The 15,593-nt window shown below is 47.7% G+C and overlaps 1 long non-coding RNA gene across 2 annotated transcripts in view; it reads left to right on the top strand.

The window, feature by feature from the left end:
• The first annotated feature begins 543 nt into the window (after positions 1-543).
• The window catches only part of LOC150064244 (uncharacterized), a 26,821-nt gene continuing 11,771 nt past the window's right edge, over positions 544-15,593 (top strand). Inside the window, exon 1 of one of the 2 annotated variants that reach the window (XR_016535253.1) lies at positions 544-631. This is a non-coding gene — a long non-coding RNA (uncharacterized LOC150064244). Of the gene's footprint in view, positions 632-6,606; positions 6,670-15,593 lie in introns of those variants that run through there. The other variant, XR_016535252.1, reaches the window with a different exon arrangement.

The raw sequence follows: 15,593 nt of genomic DNA on the forward strand, positions 1-15,593 counted from the left end.
TTACTTGGATGGCCCTTAACGAAGACACGTTTCGTAAAATATGTGTTCAGAAACTAAAGTTTCTTGTCATCGTTTTCCCAACCTTTAAAAAAAATTACTTTTGGCTTTAAAGAGCAATACATAATTGTGTGGGTCCGTGTGTGCGTGCGCGCGTGCGTGTCTCTGATTACGCACAGATGTACGCCCGGTGAGATTAAGATTTCAGACACATGCGGAGAGCGAAGTCATCTCTCTTTACTTGGGACAGCACTCGCTAACATCTCTCGCTCCTTTCCGTTGGGAACGTGTGTCCCTCAACCGTGTGTTCCGCGGAGACTGGGCAGCGCACCAGCAGTTTTCTCAGCTCCCCGTGCGCGCTGGCTGACTCGCTGCCGGTGCATATCTGCTCTTGTCCACTAGAGGTCACTGGCCCCTCACGGCTCGCGGCGCCACGACCAGCCGCCTCCCGCTCCCGAAGCTCAAATTAGCCGCGTGTTAATTAACACCCGAGTCCATCAAGGCGCGTTCCTCAGCACAGTACTCCAGCAGGGCTTATATAGACAACCCAAACCCAGCCAAAGCAAACCTCCCCAAACCAAACACTTCCAGAATGTCCAAACTGGGAGACAGGCGCCTGAGTAACCCGGGCAAGGTATAGTGCCATCACGTTTTAACTTTTCTTGGGTGGGCTTTGCTTAGTTGCGCTGGAGAGCAGGTTGTGTGGGGCGAGCGCAGGTCGGCGGGGCCGGGCTGTCGGCTCGCAGGCTGGGCAGCGCGCGTCTGGCCTCTGCAGCCTCTGGTCCTCCGGACGAGTTTCCTCCACACGCTCGCCACCGAGGGGAGAGGGACACGGGCTACACCGTTCTAGGCGCACACGAGTGTGAAAGGGGGGATATTTATTTAGGATCTGGAGCGCATTCTTTTCAATGGATAGAGGAAAGAAATTGGAAGGATGACGCTTCTCTTGCTGTTAATGGGAAATGGAGAATTAGAGGGTGGAGACCATCAGATGAAGACCGGGAATCGCCCATGGCGATTTCATGCGGGAGTGAGGCATGCCTGCCACATCCGTCCAGGCAAAGTCTCTGCCTTTCGCTACATGTGCGCTTTTATTTTTCCTTTTTCTAATCCACCAGAAATCTGTGCTCTGTCTTTAATTTTGCACTGTTTTCAAACAGATCCCCAAATCATGTATCAGCGATGAACTTGGGGAGACTGAGTCACTAAAATCCTTAAGAATTGCAGGACTCGAGATCGAGATTTATTTCAATGCTTCTGTCCAAGATTGTGATCTTTGTAAATTGCTACTTTCTTTGATCTGGTGTCCTAGTGGATGGGAAAGTCACCTTAAGAGTTTATGAATTCTTTCGGAGAAAAATGTTGAAAATATGAACATGGATTCTGGGGGATGGGGTATGCTCTTCGTCTTTTGTGTTAGTGAGGATTGTGAGTTTCCTAGACGTTTGAGGACTGACCTTTTCCCATTGAGTCATTGGTTCTCCTCCCCCTACACCCCAAATATCTGGAGGTTCAGACCTTTGGGAGAACAGATTCACCCAATGTGACAACTACCTTCCGTCCAAACTGCGAAGCCACAGAAGACAGACACGCGCTCCCCCGACAGGAATGAGGTTTCTCTTGGGTTGATTAATGGTGGTCGATTAATGAAACCATTGTCTGCCTTCAGGGGTAACCCAGGCACGTTAATGGTTGAATCCACGTGCCAGGCTAAGTCGTGGACACCTCCTGGGCCTGCAAGGCTAACACCTAAATGGTGGAAAGGGAGGGGAGGGCTGGGGGCTTTCGGAAGCCCTGCAGTAGGCGAGGTAGACCTATTTTTATTTGGCCGGAGGGACAGCCTTCAGGTACGCATCAGAACCTGGGGCAGCCAGGGCAGTCCAGTGCTCGGAACCCGACACAGCCCCGACTGAGCCCTGGGACTTAGAACTAGTGGCTTTGTGCTTTCACAGTCCTAAATCGTTGGCTTCCCCTCCAGGATCCAACTCACCTTATTCCCCACTTCCCCCAAGCGTCTTCCTCCAACCTAAACTTCCTTCCTGCTTCTCTTTACTCCTGACTCCGGCTACAGAACCGGGGTGCTAGGCCCCGGAGCTGCTGAAGCCCGAGCCAGCTGCAGTGAGCGCGCACAGGTGTCCGTGTGAGCTGGCATTACATAATAGATTTGGCAGCCCGAGCTCTTACCAAACGGAATTAAGGAGGGTGTGGTTTTCTCTTTTCTTTTCCTTTTGACTACATCTGGTGTCAGGTGTACCCGATCTGTGGCAGCAGGTGTTATGGGAAGGAAAAGAACAAGCGAAATGGCGACCCAGGTCAACAGGCTTTCAGAAAGTGGCGGGGTGAGGGTGGGGGGCCCCTAGAGGAGAAGAGCTCCGTCTTCTCCCCAACCTCCAGTCGCTCACCTGAGGCCAGTCGCTGCAGGTGCCCTGGATTCCAAGCACTAGGGACAAAAGAGAGAAAGCCACCCCCCAACTGTTTCATTTCCAGAGGGGAGGAGAAACTGTGCGGTTTCATCCTTAAGATTATTTGCCCTTTATACCCTACGGGTTCACCGGTGGACGCGGCTCGGCTCCGTGTGAAGCAAAATCAGAACTTCTTTATTTGTTTTTTTTTTTTTAAAGTAAAAGATCTTTGCAGGCAACAGGGAGCCCAAACTTCACATTTCGTAGGGTTAAGCTGCCTGAAGCTGGGAGCAGAGACAGGTCTCTAAAATTAAGCCCAAGGAAGCTAGCCCCAGCCCCTACGTAGAATTTGAACCAAATTTTGATAAGCCATTAGAAGGTGATTTCATACATTCGTAACCTCTGCTTTATTAGGCAAGAACGAAAGACAATGTAGGGATGGTGACTTCTTCAAGCTATCGATTTACTTGTGGACACCAAATTGCTGTGATTTTAAAATCTGATGGCATGGTTCGTTTGGGAGAACTAAGGATACATTTGAATCTTAAAAATCAAATAGTGAATTGGGGAGAGTGGGAGCTTCATTTTTTATGTGAAAAGAGAATAACATTTCAAGTCTCCACCTTGAAGTCCACATTATAATCTTCCCATTGGTTCCTGAAAAAAGGAATCATTAAAGGTGACAAAAATGTGAAAATTAAGAACAGAGACTGTGCCTCTGAGTCGTTATTTGAAGGAGGTGTGAGTACATTTCTGAATTCTTTAATTTGGACTAATGGGTTCAGCCAAAAATTCATACCAAGGAAGACTTGAATCCATGCTATACACATAAAAAGGTGTCTCTTTTTGGAGCAGTAAGCAAACTGGCACCTTCTCTATATTGATATTTGCATGACCCAGAACTGTCCTTGTATGTCTGTGTTAATTGTAACCATCCCCACCAACGATCAACCTATAAAAAAGAACATTGGTTTTGTTTTTAAGACATAAACAGAGAAAAGACTATCATCTATGAGAAAATCAAATTTAAACTAAACCCTTTAAACATGTCACAGTCAAAGGTGTTTGGTAGCAAATTGTCTTGCTTTCTCTGCTTCTGCCAAAGCCTCTGGGTGATCACAGGAGATTCCAGTGAAAAGATTTAAGAAGCCTCACTCTCCATGCACCCTACTTTTTTTTTTTACATGCCTACACGTTTCCTCATGGATCCCACATACGAGAACACTGCTAGCTGTATGATCTGGCTGGAGACCAGATGTTACTCTTAAGCTGGACTTAGAGGTATAAGAATTTTTACTATTTTTTCCAATAAGATAAAAATATTTTGTACAGAATCAGATTGCATTTTCAAGTTACCTTTCCCATCTAATCATGTTCTATGTAAAACACATTTTCGACTTCAGCCTGGGGGGGTTTGCTGAACTTTTTCATTAAAGGGTGCCACACCTTCCAGAGGGTAGGTGGTAGGTACATCCATGCAACTTCAATGACTACTTGGTGTGAATTCAAACCTCAGGATGTATTGTGCTAGTAAAGAGAAGAGAAATCTCTGAGATTGCAGATGATTAAAAAAGAGGAAAAGTGGAACACAACATATCAAGTTGTCTATTTCAAATAGAAAGAGGAGTGTTGCAAATTGCCAAGACCTTCTTGAACATAGCCTCAACATTCTTTTGTCTTCCTCTACCTATCCAGTAATTGATGACTCTCTTTTGTGTGCTAGTCTTGTCATTCAAAACTGTGCTTTTGTGGGGCTCCCCCTTCCATGCAGAACTCACCAGAATCAAACTCTGAGAAATAATTTCAAATCAAGAGAGCTAAATTATCTAAATGTCCTCCAAGAAGCAGAGTAGTTTAATTATTATGTAACTTAAAAGATGACAAAATTTAAAAGACTGTTTACATCAAACCATTGTACTATAGTGTGAAATTACCCTTATTTAAAAAAAATACCCACTGTATGGCTTATCCACAATACATATGAACTTTTCTCCTCAGGAACCAAGACCCTAGCAGCATGGAAGAGAGGACAGAGGCACTGCTGAGTACACAGCTCTTACTGCTGGTACTGCAAGCCCTTGGTGCTAGCTGGACTGGGGTCTTTCTCCTTCCTACCTGCTCTCCAAATGCAGCTCTCTAAAGGAATTTCAAAACTCCACTTGGTTGCTAATGCAGTCCTTGTTTAGTATCTTTCATAAGCATCTTTTTCTGATGAGAAATATTCTTATTTGCCTTTAGCTAACATAATTTTCAAAGAACAACTTTGTTCCCTTTTTCCTTCCAAACTATAGTGGCTGCAACTAGCAACATTTTATTATCCCACTGGCTTTAAATCATGCCAAATGTAAAACACCTTAAGGCTCAGACATACTTTATGCCACAGGGTGGGCATATAACCGTAGAGGAAATAATAATCCTTTAACTAAGTGTACGCCTTTGGGGTTCACCAGACCGGTTCGTGGTCCCACTGAAATGGGAAAAGAGAAATAGTGTGACATCATCCCTTTTATTTAAATCAAGCTGCTGTGGGAGAATATAATTGCTAATCCAAGGCTATTTTTCCACGCCTCTCAAGGTTTCCCTTTCTCCTCTGGCATAAAATGACGCGCTACTCCTACGAACGTACGCAGAAGTATATGAAACCTGGACGGCTGTGTAGCTATGATATTGTATCTACAGGACAACAAGGAAATGCAGAGGAAAATACTATATTTGGGGACAGTTTGAAAAAATATATGTACTGGCGCGTTTTCAACTTTTTCCCCCCTCTTTGTAAATGTGCCTGCGTGTGCACAGTGCGTGTGTGTGTGTGTGTGTGTGTGTGTACATATAATGTCCCAGTATTTGGACATTGAAGGCTGCTATGGAAGCATTCCACGGGGCTGGTGTAAGGCGTCTAACGGAGAATTAATGGGTCGTCTACGTCGAAAAGCATGCTCCTATTTTTAATCCCGTCACGTACTGAAGCGGTTTTGTGCCAGTCGGAGGCTCGCATGTTTCTCCGTCGTGGATGTCCTTTTTCAAGGGAGCCTTTCCAACTACTGTGGCTTCCTGACGTGACTCAAATTGTCCCACTTCCTGCCCTGCTACCGTGTTAGGCTTCTTAGTTCTTTAGCCTATGTGTGTCCTACTTCACGATAAATTCTCTTTGCTGGTTTCAAACCCGGTGGGCTCTGGTGGAGATAATCTGGAATTCTGATTGCACTTGATCCTGGTCCCAAGCAGTAGCACACTACAGCTACATTTTGGTGCCAGATTTTTATTTTTATTTTTTTTTAATCTTCTTTCTTGCCTGGAGCGTGGCCTCGCACGCTAATACAAACAAGAGCGTGTGGGTGCGCACACCCGCGCACACACACACACACACACACACACACACACACACACACACACACACACAGCTCCGTTAAAAACAAGCCCCGAAGTGGGGGGAGTTCCCTAGTGTGAACTGAGATACTGGGCGGTGGGGGACGCGGGCCGGGTGAGCGGCGTCCTCCCCACTAAGGTGCGGCCGCCCTCGGGGCTGGGTGAGGACGCGGGCCTCCGTGCGGGCCGCCCGAGCTCGTCTGAGACTGGGATCGACCGGGTGTCCGGGTTCCCCGGAATGAAAGGAAAGTTCCCCGGAGCGTGCCGCCCTCCGCCAGCCACCTTTGTCCAGGCGAAGCACCCTCCGCGGTCCTTGCTGGCAAGTGGCGCGGGGCGCGGGGAGAAGCCCCGAGGGGTCCCGCGGAGCGAGCTTTTGTACAGCCCCGCCTGGGAGGCCCGGCTGACGTGCCCGCTCTCTCGGGACGCTGGGGGCGTCACTGCCGGGGGAGGGGAGCCATTTATCCCCCGCCGTCCCACCCCAGCCCAGATTCGCTTACTCCTCACCACCCCTCCCACCTCACTCCCCTCCTCCGCCGCCGCCTCCGCTCCCACCAACGCCCTCACCACCTTCCGATTCCCCACCTCCTCTCTTCAGCCTCTCTCTCTCTCTCTCTCTCTCTCTCTCTCTCTCTCTCTCTCTCTCTCTCTCTCTCTCTCTCTCTCTCTCCCCCCCCACCATTACTTGTGACTTTGTTCAAAAGAGAAAGGGAGCGGGGGTGGGGGGGGGAGAGAGAGAGAGAGAGAGAGAGAGAGAGAGAGAGAGAGAGAGAGAGAGAGAGAGAGAGAGAGAGAGAGAGAGAGAGAGAGAGAGAGAGAGCGCTGCGGAGAGGATGGCGAGGCATACTCCGTCTCCGAGAGGAAACTTGCTGCAGCCGGGGCAGCGTTTGCCAGGGCCTCGCTCGAGGTGAGTACGCTGGGGCCCCGTGGACTCCCCGCCTAGCCCGCTCCCCCACCCCAGCCAAGCCACCCGCACCACACCACTTACCCACGGCACGCAAAAAATGGAATCGGAGCTGGGTGATGGGTGCGTGGGGTGGGGGTGGGTCCGGCCCGCGGGCTGCGGCTGAAGGATCTGGGGACCCCGGGTTTGTGTCCCCCGCTCCTCAAGGCACCTTGTGCGTCCAACCAGTGTTCTAAACTAGGGTTCGCGGCGCTCCCTGCTATTTACCCAATTTCTTCCTGCGCCCAGCGCCCCACGCTCCTCTCCTCTCCCCACGGGCGCCGGGAGAGGTCTCACTCCGTGGGGAAGCGAGAACGCGCACATCGCTCCAGAACCTGAAAGGGGAAAGTTTGGGAAGGCGAGGGCTCCCCAGAACCTAACCTGGGAACCCCAGACTTACACAGAAAAATGGAGAGTTTCCCTTTTTCTTTTTAAAGTCATTTTAACGAAAATTTTGATATGGCCAGAAAGATTATTGGATTGCCATGTCTGATCAGCTGCTACTGACCTACCAATAAGCGTTTTTAAGCATACACGCAAATTCACGCGCGCCCCCTACACACACACACACACACACACACACACACACACACACAGGCTATGTGCGTGCAAGGAGTGAGGCCGTCGTAAGTTACCGGGAATTCAGAGAGTGGCCAGGCCTTTGCAGCGTGCAGAGGCCGCGTGCTTGTCCTCCGCGTGTGTCGTGGGGGCGGGAGGAGCGCGCGGGCCTGGGCGTTTTCTCGGCGCCTGTGTGCCTGCCTCGCGGGTTGTGTCAGCTGGCTCGGGTTGCCAAAGGCGGGGGATGGGGGGCAGCATCCACGACCCACCTCGGCACCCTAGTGGCGAAACAGGACTCATTTGTTTGGTGCCGAGCGGTGACGACCTAAAAGAGACTCAAGTGTGGTTAGGTCGGCCCCCGGCCATCCATTACACCTGCGGCAGATGGCTCGCGTGGTAGGGTGGTTTTGTTTGCTGGGATCAAGAAGGAAAGGCGGGGTGGGGGTGGGGATAGGGCCTCACCCACTCAAAAGAGGTGCCATAAAGAGCCAAAGAAATGAGAGAAGCCATATTCATACCATCAAAAGCAATCATGCTAACGTTGACCGTGAATGGACCTGGGCAGTTAGTGACCTTGGTGCCTGACCTTAACTGATGACATGGCAAAATAGGAGGATCACTATTTTTCGAATGAAAAATGAAATGCTACCTATACACACACACACACACACACACACGCACACGCACACACACATGCATGCACACACGCCCTCCAGCCAGGTGCACACAGGTGTCCAGGGAGTTCTACTCCCTAAAGCTAAACACATCAATGAGCCTCTGAAGACTTCAGGGAAGCAGAAAAGAAAGCACTCGCAATGCGGAAGCCTCACGCCTGCCACTCCTTCCTTTCACAGCAAATGCCCCTTCACCAGACAGCCACCTAGCTGGGCTTCAAATGTGTCCATCTCATTTCACATACCAAAATGAGCTTCCCTAATCATCCCTTCCTTCCTTCATGGGATGTAATAAGCAAAAAAGGGAGTATCCTTCAACACAAGCCCAGAAGTGCTGATGTGACAAAGGACACGCACACAGTCTAATGACAGTTTAGCCTGCTTCAGTTCTTTACTTTCCTAGCTAACTAGGATATGTTAAAAGAAATATACATATATGCAAAAGAAGACTTAAACATGGCCCAAGCCCTTGTCTCCATCCTTATCTTTCTCTTATGCACATGTCTCATTACAATGGCACACACATGCATATATAATATGTATTTGCATTTCTTGTAAAAATGGATGATTTAGCTAACCTAATTTCCTGTTCTAAATTAAGAAACATTCCTTCATCTAGAGCTTAATTGGCTCACGCTTTGGGAGGGATCACTATGCAGAGAAGTTCCACCATTTTGACCCATAAATTCTGTTTTCTCCTATTTGTTCATGTCAAATCAACAATTTTTAGACTTAAAGGAATGACTGTGAGATGAGAATCCATTCTAGGTAAGATTTTTTTTTTAAAAAAGGGAAAAAAAACAATCTCAATTGCTTGCATTTTTCAAGGTGCCTTCAATACTCAACCGAAACATTTGAACTGGGTTTGGTTGATTGGGTGCTTGTTGTGTGCCCAGTTTAATGTAGTTTATTCCATAATCATTTCCTTTCTTATGCAGGTTTTCATTTCACCAGAAGAAAGTTGCCTTTGATATTCAGTATAGGCTTCATTAAGACCGATGCTATTAGGATAGGCCTTATTTTATTCATATTAGTTATACAAGTTTATTCCTACATCATACAAACTGCCAAGAGCCCATTCCAATGTGTGAATTCATATATTTTCAGAACACATTCAAATCACTTTCAGGAAAATTAAAGAAACAAAATACATACAAAATACTTTAGGAACAGGCTTCTCAAGCTTTATAATGAAACAGGAAAAGAACTAATCTAAAACTCTGGGTTTTTAGGAACACTAAGGTATCCAATTTTATTTAAATAAAATAGAATTAGCAAATGCATTTCATAGAGAATGACAAGAACTGAGCCTTAACAGGCCCTACGACACAAACCACTCTCCAGACGTTTTCTGTTCAGGACACTTCAGACCCTGCTTCCACTCAGGCTTCTAAAGCCAAGGAAAACCATTTCTTAGATGAACTCTTGAACTTGGCATGAAAACGTTTTTGTTTGCATTCTAGGATTCGTTCATCAGTAATATTTTAAATGGAAATCTTAGAGACTCCAGCTAATTTGATCGCCCTGATTATCTAAAAGGGAGGAATATGCTTTAATATTTCACTAGGTTAATATCCAAATTACAGACAGGATTGAGGCCCATGCCAGCCTCGAAACCATGTGCAAGTAAAACAGGCAAAGGGGATCATAGGGGCTAAGGTTCCTTCCTCCTCCATTCACTGCTGCAGCAGCCACCTACGTGATCTTTCCTTTTCATAATGAGGCAGATATCTGCTTTTTACAAAAGATAAAATGAGTCTGGAATATATGAGTTGGTTTCTTTCACCTTCATCCTTGCTAGGATTTCCTCAGGCATTGCCATTCCTTCACACCTTTTCATACTTCTCCCAACAGAAGTCAATTCCTCAAGGTATTTATCAAGATATATATCTATATATCTTTATTATATATATAATCTTAGGTCTCAAAAATATCAGTAGCACTCCGGATTTGTCTTTACATTATGAGTAATTACTAAAGTGGTGGTTCTTTACAAGGGAGGAAGGGAGAAAGGAAGGAAGGAAGGAGGGAAGGAAGAAAAGAAGGAAGGAAGGAAAGAAGGAAGGAAAGAAGGAAGGAAGGCAGTGGGCAGGCAGACTTCTAAAGCTCCACTCCTGCTTATACGGAGGGCAACCTGGATCTGCAGAAGCAGGCCAGAGGAAAACTCCCTGGTTCATCACATTCCCGCCTTGCCCAGAATGAGCTAGTACCATCTTTAGTCCATGCTGAAATGAGAATGGTTCTGCAGTGGTTAAAGCTGTAATCCCAAGGAAATCGGGGTTTCAACCTTTGCATGAGGTTCATAAATTCAAGAGATGATAGCTAAAAGCATCTAGTTCCCTCGGGTTTACTGGAAGAAAGAATCTCTAGCTAGAATGTGTGTGCTTACATGGACATGTAGTCTCCTTCTATAGTCCCTTGGGAATCAATATAAACCAAGGTGGGCACGGCCTGGAGAGATCCTGACACCCTTGGGTTTCTATGTGAACGTGGGCATCCCATGTTCACATAGTAAAGGCCGCCCCGACGGCCCAGGCGCGGTGCTCATGCGACCAGTAGGTGTCGCTGTTTCCCTGCCGGCGACAGCTAAGAGCCAGGAGCCCCGCGCTGGCCCCTAGAACCTCTCAGCCTGTGCGCACCGTGGGTTCACAAACCCGCCTGAGCTCTAGAGTTAGGACTGCGTCCCCCACTAGGCTTTTCTGAAACTATTCTCTCTTACACTTGGCTTGGCCATGACCCAAAGACATTGATTGGCCTAAAGGAGCCCTTTCAGGGAGGGAAGAGCTGTGTGAACTCTTGGTTTTAGAGAGAGAAATCTTTGGGGTGGGGGAGAAAAGCGGGACCCGATGGCATCGACTCCAAGCTGCCTTGTTTCCGCAGCCACTAACTTTCTCCCTTTTCTTTTTCCGTGCTATGGGCACCGGTGTGATTCTGGGCGCCTGGTTAAAAAGAAAAGAAAAGAAAACCTCCAAACTGAGGAATTCAACCCGAGCTCCACTCTAGAGCTTCTTGAAAAGGATCAAGAGGTTGAAATTCTAGCCTCGCGGGAAACGTTTACAGAAAGAGTAGATGGGTTTCCATATTTTTTTTGTCGCAGAAAAAGAAATAAAGGGGGGTGGGGGGAAAGCTGGGCCTGGACACAGCATGAGCTACAATAGCAACTTCTACAAATGTCTGTTCGTAGAAATTTCGGGTAACCAGGTTTGCCTCCTCTCGTGTGGCCCAGGAAGGAATCAGCATTTGCAATGTGGTCATGCTTCCTCCGAAGCATAGTTTCTCAAATACTAATCCCCTTGGAAAACCTAGCGCTTAGCTCATCTTGGGGCTCTGTATTAAAATTCTAGTGTTGAGAATTCTGCTTCCTTCTCTGGCGTCCTGCGGCTTCTGCTTTCTGCTTAGTATGCACTGTAAAAGAGTATTAATCAGAGGCGCTCTTTTTGTGTGTTTCAAAAGATGGGGTGGAGGGAGTATTTGCCTTATGAATATCGAGAGGGACTCTTACAATGGGTAGACCCTATAGGTAACTGGAGATTTTATTATGATTCAGATGGTTTTGTATAGGGAAATCACCGCTCTGATTTAAGGTGGAGAGAAGGATGCGAGTTGAATATTACGTTGAATTCAGAACCTTCTGTTATTCCAAGTGTGCAGAATGGAACCGGGGATGTATTTAAATTAACATTTGAAATTATATCTTCAGTCACAAATCTGTTCTATGTTCTATTTTTTTTGAAATAAAGGAATCCTATAGTTTTAATAAAAAGAGGGGGGAAAAAACCGTAGCAGAATATCAGGCCAGTAGAAAGACTTTCCACTTAAAGTACTTAGCATATTGGAATTCATTTTGTTCTGCACACTAGACTGAAATCGCACTATCTGGTGAGGACATGACTGGACAAGTGTCTGAGTCTTTAAGGCAAGCCTTGATTCTAAATGTAATTTTAAACGCGTGCTGTGCCTTTGGTACATCCCATAAAATTAGCTCCTTTCTGTTAAGCCTGGTATCTGTTTCAAATTATCATTTCTGATTGAGACAGCAAATTAATCAATCAACTAGGGGGATGGGGTAGGGTTGGGGGTAGGGGTGAGGACAGGTGTCTAATTGGAGATCTGCAGTTCAGTGAGGTGGGTTTATTTAGCTTGAAAAGTCCAGACTCAGGAATTTGGGTCTTTTCTCCCCACCTCTTCATTCTCCCCCCCTCTCTTTATCCCAAACGTTATTGTCACTTAAACCTTTGAATTCCATTTCTTTATTGCTTGCCTTTCGCATCTACAGCGCCGCTCCCCTTTCTAGCTTCTTCTCTCTTCTTCCTTTCTCTCTCCCTTTCTCTTGTAATTTATTGTCTGATTCTACCAGTCAAGTTAATAGAAAAGTAGCCAGTATCCCCGTCCGGCCCGTGTCACCCCGCCCCCGCCCCCAGCGCGCGTCGGGGACTTGAAGGAGGCTATGATCGCTGCCAGGCTGGCAGCTGGAGTGGTGGGCACGCCGCTAGCGGAGGAGTTGGGGTTTGCGCGGGGTTGCGGGGCTTATTCAAATGCCGCCCGCTGCTGCTGTGATTCGCAGGGACTCGGCCTCCTTATGGTAATGCAGAGCGGGGGGGTGGGTGGAGGGAGGCGCAGAGGGGAGGGAAGGAGAGGATGGGGGTGAGGGAAGGTGGGAGGGGGCTCCGGCACCGCGCGCTCGGCTGTCGGGCTGGGACAGAGCACCCGGACCCGCGACAGAGGCGGCAGCGGCGCTTCCCACCCGCCGCCAACTACACCCACCGAGCCAGCCAGCCGGAGAGCTGAGGGCCCTCGGGGTAAGCCACACCGCGCACCCGGCAGCCGCGGCAACGGTCCCCCAGGCTTTGGTTTCCTACCACGCGCCAATAAGGGAGATTAGAAACAGAAAAGGAGATTACAGAAAGATGAGAGATAAGAGGTGTACCTCTCCGGGGTCCCTGGTCACACAGAGCGCGCGCACTCGCATGTGTACACACATGCACACTCAGGCAAGAGGACGTGCACGCATTCCTGGCTGCTGCCAACATCTAAATATATGCACCGACGCCCTAACGCCCGGCAACGTGGCCGGTGTGTTTGTCCTGAGGCTGCATAAAAGCAGGCAGGTGTGTGTGCCAGAGGCCAGGCAGGAACAAACAGCCCTGCACTATCTAATTGCAGCGAAACTCAGACATTTAGCTAGTTGAATTGTTTCACTCAAGTGGTCCTCAGAAACCCGCAATTCTGTAATCAGACGTGGAGTCCTGCCGCTATTGATAAAATGGGCTCAACGAGGTGTTTTAGGAAACGTAATCTTGCTATATATGGCAAGGTAAGGCCCAACCTGGAGGATGAATGCATATCCATTCTTTAATGTTTTACGTGCAGCCATCTAACCACTTTTTATTGGGTGGCATATCATATGAGCACTTTGGGGTAGGCTTGGAAAAACTACAGCCAGACGTTAAGGTTAGAAATGCCCTAAGAATTAGAGTTGCTAAAAATGGATGCTGGAGAGTCTAGCATGAAAGATGGCATAAGCTGTAGGCTTGAAATAAGAGAAAATACCTGTGAATATTAATATCTGAAAGCCATTGGGTGGGCTGAGACTTGCCCGCTATCTGTGCAGGTAAGTCATTCATAAGAAAACTAATTACCTGTGCATGTACTTGGACTTGTTTAATTGAATAAGCTGCATGTGTACATATTTTCTGTTCTTTGTGGCTATGCAATTATGGACTAAGTCTTTTTTAAACAATAGCTTTAGGAGAATAATCATGTGAAATATGTATATGCATATATGTATACATATACATATATATTTACAAGCCATCGAGCGAATAGCTATAATGTCAGGAAGGAAAATACTATCCTATAAATAACATTACCATTGCTTGAGATCCAAATCGAGGCCTGCATATTGTATATTCTAAGGCACATCAACTGGCTTAATATAGTCACTGTTCAGTTTATGAATTTGTTTTAATTTCTAAGTCTGGAATTAAGGATGCTTTTGGATCAAGACAATGCGTTTTCCTTCCATATTAAGATAAAAAATGAAAGTCTGTACATTTTGAATGCTGCAGACATGACACAACATACAACATGGTTGAAAATGTCTTCCTTGGAGAAGGCTGTCCATTGCTGTGTCTACACATTTTAAAATAGATTTTTTATTTTACAATAAAAAATGCTAGAAAGCAATAGCGTGGTGAATGCCGCATCACCCAGCACAAAAATTCTTTACTTATCTTTGGAATCACTTCACTTATGCATACATCATTTCAAATGCACTAGCCCAAACTGTCTCTGCTAAATGAAGTTAATTAGACAATCAAACTTTGAGCCTTGAACGATGGGCATTATAGTCGTTGGATGGGTATACATAAGAAACAGAAAAAATGTGTCCTTTTCTTTTATGAACAAACTAGGATACTCTACAAGCTGGCATGGCATACATGACAGATATGCATATCTGTGGCTTAAATAAACAGAAGTAGGGCGGGTAACTGTGTATATTAGATAGCAAGAGACAGCAGGAGTCTCTCGCCCCCCCAAAAAAATACACACCAGGAAGGGCCAACAGAGACAGATAGACAAAATAAGGCATGAAAAAGAGAGGGGGAGGGGAATCAATAAAGATGAATACAACCTGAGATTTTCACGAATTAAAAATGCAAATATATCTTTACATATGCATCAGTATTAAAAAAAATAATACACGCTGGAACCAACCAGAGCAGGAGCGAGAGGAAGAGGAGGAGAAGGAGGAGGAGAAGGGGGAGGAGGACAAGGAGGAGGACGAGGGACGAGGAGGAGGAGGACGACGACGAGGAAAGAGGAAAGAGGTGGAAGGTGGAGGAGGAGGAGGAGGAGGGAGGAGGGGAGAGGGAGGGGAAGGAGGAGGAGGAGGGGAAGGGCGAGGGGGAGGAGAAGGAGGAGAAGGAAAGAATGAGGCGCCGCGGAGCCCTGATTATGCATGGGCTGGAGCTGCCTCCTCTAACCTGTTCTTCTCGGAGCCGGGCAGCCGGCGGTCCTCAGCCGCCTACAGAACAGGAGCCGAAACAACCGTTCCCGGAGGCTACAGCGTTTATTTTTCTCATTGGGGGGTTTTTGGCGGTTGTTTCTGGGGCTCACCGACTGGCCCCTTTAATTAAAAGCTTCAATAAAAGTCGATCGCGCCAGGAATGCTCTCGCTCCTCTCCGCGTAGGATTTGCATATTTTTTTAATGCCCTAATTTCTTGATGTATGTAAATGTAGCCGGACGTAGAGGGAGACAGGGAGCTGACGTCAATGGACGTGACCTCGCAGCTAAACCTTGAACGTGAAGCGGGGATGGGGGAAAACACGGAGCGGCAGCCGACGGAGTCTGCGGTGCGCGCGCGCGCGCGCGCGCGCGCGGGGCGGCAGCACCAGCCGAGCCCAGGCCGGAGGCGCTGGGGAGGCCGGCGCGGCCCCCTGGGGGGGAGGAGCCGCCGTCGTCGCTCCGGGCCTGGGCCTCACCGGCCTGCCTGCCACGCGCGCGCGCAACGCGGACGCGGGCCCTGCGCCTGCAGCCCCACCAAACACACCTCCTTTTCTCTCCCCTGGAAAAAAAAAACAGCACCCCTCAAAAACAACAGATCAGCTAGCAAACCAAACGAACCCCGGGTTTTCACCACCAGAGCGAAGGA

Source organism: Megascapheus bottae, chromosome 4 (assembly GCF_031878675.1).
Source record: "Megascapheus bottae isolate mThoBot1 chromosome 4, mThoBot2.hap1, whole genome shotgun sequence".
NCBI lineage: Eukaryota > Metazoa > Chordata > Mammalia > Rodentia > Geomyidae > Megascapheus > Megascapheus bottae.